At 48.3% G+C, this 8,779-nt stretch overlaps 1 non-coding gene across 1 annotated transcript; it reads left to right on the top strand.

The window, feature by feature from the left end:
- Positions 1-1,368: 1,368 nt before the first annotated feature.
- Positions 1,369-1,494, top strand: LOC144147448 (U5 spliceosomal RNA). Its single transcript, XR_013317938.1, has one exon. It is a non-coding gene; the product is annotated as a U5 spliceosomal RNA (small nuclear RNA).
- The last annotated feature ends 7,285 nt before the right edge of the window (positions 1,495-8,779 follow it).

Here is an 8,779-nt window from a genome sequence, read left to right as displayed (position 1 = left end):
TTGCGAACAAGAAAAAATGTCTTAACACACCTAAAATTTCAGCATTTTTAATACACTTAACTGTCACAGTCTGATTATATATTTACCTGAACATATTTTGGAGGCCCTTAGGCGTGGAAGTGCGATAGTTGGTGCTCGGGAGATCGCCTCTCCGAAATAAATCTATCTTTAGTGATCTCGGGCTACACCAACCACAAAATTTCGCGCAAAGTCAGCGTACATTGCCGTTTACACAGCGCTGCCCAATACCTCCCCGCGCATTCGAGTTATACCTTTATCGAGATGTAAACTCCAAAATATGGGACGCTTCGCCCTGTCAACGGCTTGCTACATCCCCGAAATCGGCCCCAACCTTGCAGACAGTGGCTGTGTAGGAGTGCTTCCTAGCAAAACAAGAAGCTGCACTTGCATGAGTACCTTGTCTCCGGTGCTCAACTTTCAGATATGTAAGCGCGAATTACTGATTCATTGATTGACTGAAGGGTTTAATGCGCCGACGCAACGCAGGCGATGAGGCGCGCCGTAGTGGAGGACTCCGGAATAATTTTGACCACCTGGGGCTCTTTAACGTGCGCCAAAATCTCGAATACAGGGGCGTTTTTGGTCTTCGGCTCCATCAGAAAAGCGGCCGCCGCCGCCGGGAATCAAACCCGCGACCTCGTGCTCAGCTGCGCAACGCCTTAGCCACAGAGCCACCGCGGCAGCTGAGCGCTGAATTAATGATATCGCACCCTACTTAATATTTTGCTTGTATTTACCAACCAAAATTTTACGCCTTTTCAATGGGAAAAAGTGTTCCCTTCAAGCGCTCGGGCTAGGATAATAATTTTTGAAAAGTAAAAGCTAAAATTGCGTAATGCTACGAACTAGTTACTCGATTCCCGATGCAATGTGGGCTTTGTTCGCTGACTTCGACCGGCAGTGTCCTATCAATAATGGTGCCCGGCTGCTAAGGCAGCCACTCCGGTATTTTAGATGGAAACGTTAGCGCAAAGAAAGAGCTCATCACGCGTCTACAGTGACTGTTGGGGAAGCAAGGTAGGGGAAACGAGTCACCCGATCGCTGCGGTGGTCATGTGAACAACGGCGCGTGCCCGAGGACCCAGATTAGCTCCTGGTGCCCATGCGCGTGCGATATGCACTTCTTGTATACGCAATTATAAACAGCTACGATTTCGCTAACCAGGACCGACTCGAAATTATTCCTATAATAAAAACGTGCTTTTTAAGTTGCCGAACGGTGCCATTATAACCAAAGCGCTACTTGCCTGGCCAATAATAATTTATGCCGTCCCAAACACTCCTGCTCACCGGCGAATGTTGGTCGTTCGCCTGGAAGGGCCCCCGAATGCCGAAAAGTTCAGGCATGCGCTCAGGCCTCTCCTCAGTTATGTGCGCGCTGATCTTTCGCCTTTTACTAAAGATCACCGTGGGGAGAGGCTTTTGAATGAGCTTTTCACATCTAATTTTTGCATGGCCTTTGCCGTTTGGCAATGGCCTCATACTGAAACCCAAAATGAGAACACACGATGAACACCACCTCGCAACGTCTGTAATTCTCCAGACAGCGCCTTGGTATTCCAGCATTTTATTGTTCAGGGTCATTGACTCCACGGAATATCGTGCGAAAATGGCGTGAAATCCGGTTTTTGAGACATTAGGATATGTAACACTTTGGTAGGCTTTCGTGAGCGTTCACGCACTTCTTCTGGTGGACCATATACTAGTGCTTGCGCTCTACTTAATTGATTAATTGTTTTTATAGCTAATACATGCCCCTCGGACTGTTACATTCCAGGTTTTATGGTGTTGGCCAATACACCCCTCTTCGTCGGCATGTGCTGTACTGTGGGAACCCGCCCTGGTGGCTCAGTGGCTATGGCTTAGTGCTGCTGAGCACCAGGACGCGGTTTCAATTACCGTTCGCGTGGCCGCATTTCTGATGGAGGCGAAAAAAAAAAAAAAAAAAAACGCCCGAGTGTTCGACATTTCGGCGCGCGTTAAAGATCCCTATGTGGTCAAAATTAATCCGAAGCCCTTTAGTACAGCGCGCCTCATCGTCTGTGTACCGTCGGTGCGTTAAACCCTACGATCAATCAATCAAATCAATCAGATACATTCTGTGGGCGCGCGTCACTTGGCTGCAATAACAGCAACTGGCGGGTAGGCGCAAGAGCTTAGGCCTACCGGTTGGCTATTGTAGTTTCACCATGTGAACAGATACCCGCAGCTTGTTGCTAACAAAGTTGGAAGAAAGGTACTTCAAGGCTCCTAAGACATCTCTGATATTCACAAAAAAAGAGAGAAAAGGTTGATTACAGCGGATGAGCAGGCTTCTTTATTTTTTTACAGCGACAAGCAGTTGCGGGCACAATGTCGTGAAGGTCCTGCACTGCACAAACCTAGCCCCGCCTGAAGCGTGTCAAAACGCCTGTAAGAGCGATACAGCCTCCGTGTTTTCTCGGTGGCTATAAGGCGCGTTTCTGAGCACGAATACGCGGTTTAATAATCTGCAGCCCTCCTTATGGTGGGCCTCATTTACGGATGCACCTCGGCGCGTAAAAATATAAAAAAAAATAATCAAAGTCCATTTTTTAAGGGAAAGATTGTTAACCCGCAAAGCTTTCACCATGTAATATGAGACAAAGTCAAAAATCCGTTCTCCTTCGCAATCAAATAGACGTCGGCTTCATAGCGCGAGGGACACAGGTTCGTTTCCGGCCGCGGGAATCGTTTGGTTTTTGAGGCGCTTCTCGTTTCATCATCATCGTCGTCGTCATCGTCATCGTCGTCGTCATCGTCATGTCATTCTTAAAAATATTTTTAGCACAAACATATTTTTAAGAATCATGAACTAACAGCCCCCCAACAAGTTTTGTTAAAATCGTCATGTGACCTTTGTGAAAACGTACCCATTGTGTAAATTTGACTTTCCTGCAGTGAATGTTGGTGTTATGGTCCACGGCGCCAGTGAGGGTTAGAAAGCTCTTTAATATTCTTCCTCGGACACTTAAAGGGACACTGAAGTGATATGTAAACATTGCGGGATTACTAGCGCAAATTGTAGTCCGGAGTCCCCAGGCCATGTTTCGACCACTCTAGGCGCGTTTACGCGATTTTATTTAGTAGAAAAACTAATTCGAAAATGCTGTCCTCGTCTCTTTACGCTCGCCCATTTTCTGTGGCGTTTTCGTGTGACGTCAGGAGGGGATGAGGTGGCAATTGGCTGGCTGCGCTACTGCACGGCTCCCCGGCCTTCAGACAGAGTCAGTCGGCCCAGCGTTTCGTCCGCCGGCCGCCGGCGGGTCGTCGCAATCAAGGAGGTTAAAAAAAATTGCTTGGTCGCAATTCGTTCGCTTAGTTAAAACGAAGCCAGGACACGTTTGTGAATGGAAGAATGTGCCTTTCTTTACTTGGTTTGTTTGTACACTGTATCTAGCTCCAAGTCAAGGTCGCTTCACACAGGCGCTGCACAAGCGCACATGCGACGCTTCGCTGACTGGTACGCCAGTAGGAAAATATAAGGCCTCTTGAAGGCGGGAGAAGAGTCAGCGAAGTTAATATAGGTACTAAATAAATAAAATCAACTGATATTTTTACCGTACAGCGTAAAACTAGGGCGCGGGAAGCACTTTTTTGCGCTGGGCGAACAAGCACAGCGGTCAGCAGCACGACTACGCATCTGCGAACGCTTTTCCGTCTACGAAATGCAATTGCTAGACGTGAGCTACTGTGGAAACTCGGGCGACGCTTACTGCACGAGCGCAGTACAACAAATAGTCACCTAAGCTGCTTGAAATGCCAAAACTAAATAAAAGTGTAAACCGGTTATGCAATATATACCCTATATTAGGAAGGCCTGCAGATCCGGCTTCGTGGCCGAGTGGGCTCAGGCGTTATGTAGTTCACCGCAAATGTTTTGCAAGTCACGAGTTCGAATCCCCGCGGGTACGTGCTTTTTTTTTTTTTTTTTTGTAAGTTAACTTTTATGTTTTCCGCCGATGCTTTCTATATTGAGTTCACCTTTTTTTGGGCCGCAACGTTCATGTCTACACGAACTAGTTCACAAAACACGCGCAAGCTGGCACTGGCGCGCTAGCGAGTTCTCGTTGGCGTGCTGTTGCCATAAGCACCGACTGCTTGCAGGCAGTGGGCACAGGCCAGAATGAACAGACCCTTGGCCTGGTGCGAACACGCTTTTTACGATACAGGCATGAGGGAGGCAAGCTCCAAATATGGGGGAAAAGCGCATGACATTTGGGCGTCTGCGGGTACGCGGAGGGCGTTCATGCACTGCGTAGGTCTCGGCTAGTGAATGCTACGACTACAAGCCGTCCTGGGAGGCTTATCTTGTGCATTTTACAGCCGCCAACATGGCAGAAGCGCGGTACGATGATTACTGAGATATTGAAAATGCCCACCCAACAACGCCATTGGTTATGTTTTACAGAACCGAAACCGAAACCGAAACTTGTTTGATTGCTAACCTTGGGCATCGTCCAATCACGGCGCCCCTCCTCTCAACGTCACAGCCTTAGTTGGTGCGGCCGCCGCAAACCGCGCATGGTAGTTTTTCTTCTTTCGCGCTTTGTAAAATAATTACCGATTTGTCAACCGGATAAACGATGAAAAGTGTGCTAATTTGAGCCAGTCTACGCAGTTCAAGCAAAAACGGGAGCTTGACAAATTCACTTCAGTGTCCCTTTAAGCTTAAGTCTGCTTATGTGGGTTGCAGGCGAGCCTAACACTTGTAGACTTCTTCACTGCTACATCGTTTCTGCATCTGTTTCATGTAATTTCCAAGTGTCGACCGAGGCCTCAGGCCATGTCAAGATGGCTTCTCTTTTCCTAATAAAAGAGTGTTCATTCATTCATTCATTCATTCATTCATTCATTCATTCATCCATTCATTCATTTTCACAGTCTCTTGACGAGCATTCCTCCGACAGGCAGGCTGGCCGAACTTCACGCTGCATCTTCGGCAGCCTATAGTTCTCCGTGCGCACACCTTCAACGCACGTGCGGACATGTGCACCTTCCACAGCGCACGCATTAGTCTATTTCTTGTTCCGCACTGACAGGGTGCCGAGTTAGCGCTGTGACTGGCACACCTGGTTGCTGCTTGGGATACCAGGGCTCAAATACCACACGAAGCCAGCTTATTTTCTCTTTCAGCGGTGACAATTTCAGTAACCTTCGTGCTGACGCCTACGACGACAGCGGAGACGACGACTACAGTCAGTTTTTCCATTTGACGAGGCACCTATGAGCTCGGCCTTAAAAGAAAAGAATAAGAGCGATGCGGATTGTTCCTCTCCGAGAGACACGTACGTTATGGCGCTGGTGTCTTGTTCCTCAGAGGAGCCCGCTGTGCTGCCTGTGTTCCCGCAGGAACGCTGCGTCGTTTGCAAAAGGTTTTTCGCACCGCAGAAGACAGACAGCCCATCAGCTGCGTCACACGCGTGTCTACTCCTTTGGTTGGCAGCAGCAGCACCGGATGCGATATTTTGGCGCGGGTTGAGACCAATAGAGGCCATATTGACCATCTCAGGAAGTGCGTGTGTGCTGGAGACCGAGCAATTAGCGCAACTGCACAGTAGGCGAGTTTTGTAGCGTAAGCAACTATGACCGAGGTTGAGCAGTTTCGCGTGGACATTCAAGGGCCGTGCTGCGCAAGCGCGAGGAGCATTGGATTGGATTGGATTAGATTGGAATAAATTGGATTGGGAATCTAATCCAGTTGGAGAACGGGTGTGTAGAGTATTGGTCTGCGCATTCGCCGCTGTACGCTTCCAGAGGAGTGACGTCATAGCCGCGGCATACGCACTGGTGCCGGCGCGTACCCAGCTGTGCGCTTGCGTTGCGCAGTAGCCAAGTCTGACGTTGCACCGGAGCCGCTTGATAGCCGTTTCTCGTGGCTCCTGGAGAGCCGTGCTGTGCATGCACAAGGAGTGGTGACTGGACTGGACTGGATTGGACCAGACCGGACTGGATTGTATTGGATTGGAAATCGTTTTAGCAGCAGTAAGCATGATAATCAGCTAATCCTAGAGAACCAGGAAACCTAAGAATAACCAGCTGAACCTTAGCTCACGCTAAGTATAGCCCGGCATAGCCGAGTTAAACTGCTAATTTTTTAATAACTGCCATTCACTTGATGCCACCGTAGTAATATCTGCCAGAATGTTCAGTGCAAATTCCGCTGCTGTGTAAAGTGACTAGTGCACGAAAGAACCTTGGGGCGGCTTTTCAGAGTGAGGTGCAAAAAAAAAATAGTTCATCAGAAATTGCCGGTCAGGCAACAGCGGTATGGGGAGGCGTTCAATATTCTGTCCTGGGCTTGTGGAAGGAGGCTCACGCCTTCAAAGGAACCCCTTTACGTAGGTATTCCTGTATGTTCCTTTTTATATACTGACATTCAATGCGTGAACCTCTGAATGAAACAAGGTAGCCTGCTTTCAACATACGACACATAAAATGGCAAAACCCGCCGAGATGCACCATCTATCTTGCATGGGAAGAGTTACACAAGGACGCTGTGAGAACCTTCCCACATGTCTGGTCCGCTCTTATAGAACAGCATCGCTGGAGGCAATAAATAGCCAAAGCAACTAGACAGCATGGGCTATTCGTGTTTGTTCCTGCCCAGACGGCTCACCAGTAGGGCCTTCTTGTTTTGTAACGATTGATCTGATTTCCACACGTCTGTCCCTACGCGTACACTGCGTTCGCGTTGGGAAACCCGTGGGCTACGACGCTTAGAAATAGCTCAATGTCTTCTGCCTACTCGCAGTAGCGACAATACTTGGGAGTGCCGATAACATATGCGGCTTAGGCCCTAAAAATACATTTCCTGCCGGTTCTCCCTCTTGCTTCCTTTCTTTTTTGGGGGCTTGGCAGACAAAGAAAAGAGACCCGGCCTCAATTTTTTTTCGATAGGAAGTAGACGCACTTAATAGGGCCCCTTACGTGTTGGACTGCGAAAGCCTTGCAGTACCTAGGGGTGAAAAAAAAATGGTATAGTTTTTCTGCACAGGGGCTTCGATTATTCTAAGAGCGCGCTGAATACTCGGACACCGCAGTCACAGCCCCGCGCGACACCCGGCGCCGCGACAGCGGTGTCCCAGGTATTCCCGGTGTTCTAGCACGAGCACTTTGCAAGTGGCACATCTGGAGCTGTGAAGGTCACGGGCACTTAAACGAACCCTGCAACACTTTCGATAAACGCTTTCACTCTTTCCTTCGCGTCTTGAAGCACTGCAAAAACTACAGTTATCGCCAGCACGGAGTGGCACTGCGTGATTTGCTCGTCGCACGAGATACGCCTTGCGTTTCTGCTTTGCTTTTGTGGCTTTATTTTTAAAGTTGCTATCCAAAAGCGTTCATTGATGCAACTGAAGGAAAACCGGCAAACAGCCGCTACATGGCCTCCGTGACGTAATTCGAGCCGTCAAAGAACGTCAACGCCGCGAAAGAGAGAAAAATCTTTTGAGCGAGTTTCCAAGTTATCTGATGTGCACAGAGCAGTAACTTTTGGCTGAGGCACTTGCGACCCCTTAATCTAAGCACTGGGTGTGTTCGGTGATGCAAGGATTTAAGATTTCAAAAAAAAGTTGAAAAAAGTGTTGCAGGGTTCCTTTAAGGGCCATGAAGACAAAATACAAGTTCGGTCGATTAAAAAGTTTGTTTTGTCCGATAACAACAATGCCAATGTTATTGCCTACGTCGAAGAAATAAACGAGATATTAAAGAAAGCATATTCACGAGTGGCGACCCCCTAGCCACTTGTCGACAATTTTTCAACGACGTCACAGAATCTTCTTTGTGCAATTGGCGGTCGCCATGCCACCGCCAATAAAACATGACTATGAGATTTTTGAAGGCTCTCTGGATCCGTTTCGTCGTATCACTTGAACGCTAACGCGAAGTTAACACACTGATAAAAATGTTTCTAATGCCGGTCCGTATTACGATCACGCCGATATTACGTCACTATAGCACGAGATATGAAACTTGTTCGATATTCGTTGCATTTTTTTTTAAATAACGTCTTTCGTAGCTGGAATGGCGCTTACTGAGCTACAAAAGTCTAGTTATTTCAATTCGAACAAAATTGTATTTTGTCTTCATGGTCTCTAATCTGCTTACGAGCTTTGAATGCGAAAGCGGCGAGCCACGGTGGCTCAGTGGCTAAAACGTTGGGCTACTGAGCCCAAGGGTGCCCTTGATCCCCGCCCGCGGAGGCCTCTTTTTTATGGAGGTGAAAAGCGAAAACACCCGTGCGTTTGAGATTTGGGCGCACATTAAAGATCCCCTGGTGATCAAAATTATTCCGGAGACCTCCGCAACACAGGCGGCGCGCTACACAGGCGGCGCGCCTCACCGCCTGTGTAGTGTGACCGGGCGCGTTAATCCTCATAATATATCAATGAATGCGAAAGCATTGGGGGACGAAAGGGGACGCGCTGTACACAAAAAAGCCATTGCCATGGAGTTCTCTCGGTCGGAGGAGGGGAACGTTTAAAGATCGTGTCAAGGGACCTCGTGGCTTACGTGACGACTAGAAACATCGTATAAAGCGCTGTTAAGAAAGCACTCAAAACGACTAACACGAGTCATCCTGCAGTGAAAACGATCGTGCGCAAGACTACGGAGGTCTTTTTTTCTGTGTGTATTGCTAGATGCATTAGACCAAAGCGTCGCTGAGTGAATGTGCGTGAAAACAGTAGACGAAATATAGATAGCCGAACTAACGGCCCAGAATTTTCTACTGGGGAAA

The sequence above is a fragment of the Haemaphysalis longicornis genome, unplaced genomic scaffold (assembly GCF_048455015.1).
Source record: "Haemaphysalis longicornis isolate Haplotype H1 unplaced genomic scaffold, Haemaphysalis longicornis Haplotype H1 scaffold_7, whole genome shotgun sequence".
NCBI lineage: Eukaryota > Metazoa > Arthropoda > Arachnida > Ixodida > Ixodidae > Haemaphysalis > Haemaphysalis longicornis.
Note: the sequence above shows the minus strand (reverse complement) of the source record. Positions and strands in the feature narration are given on the sequence as shown.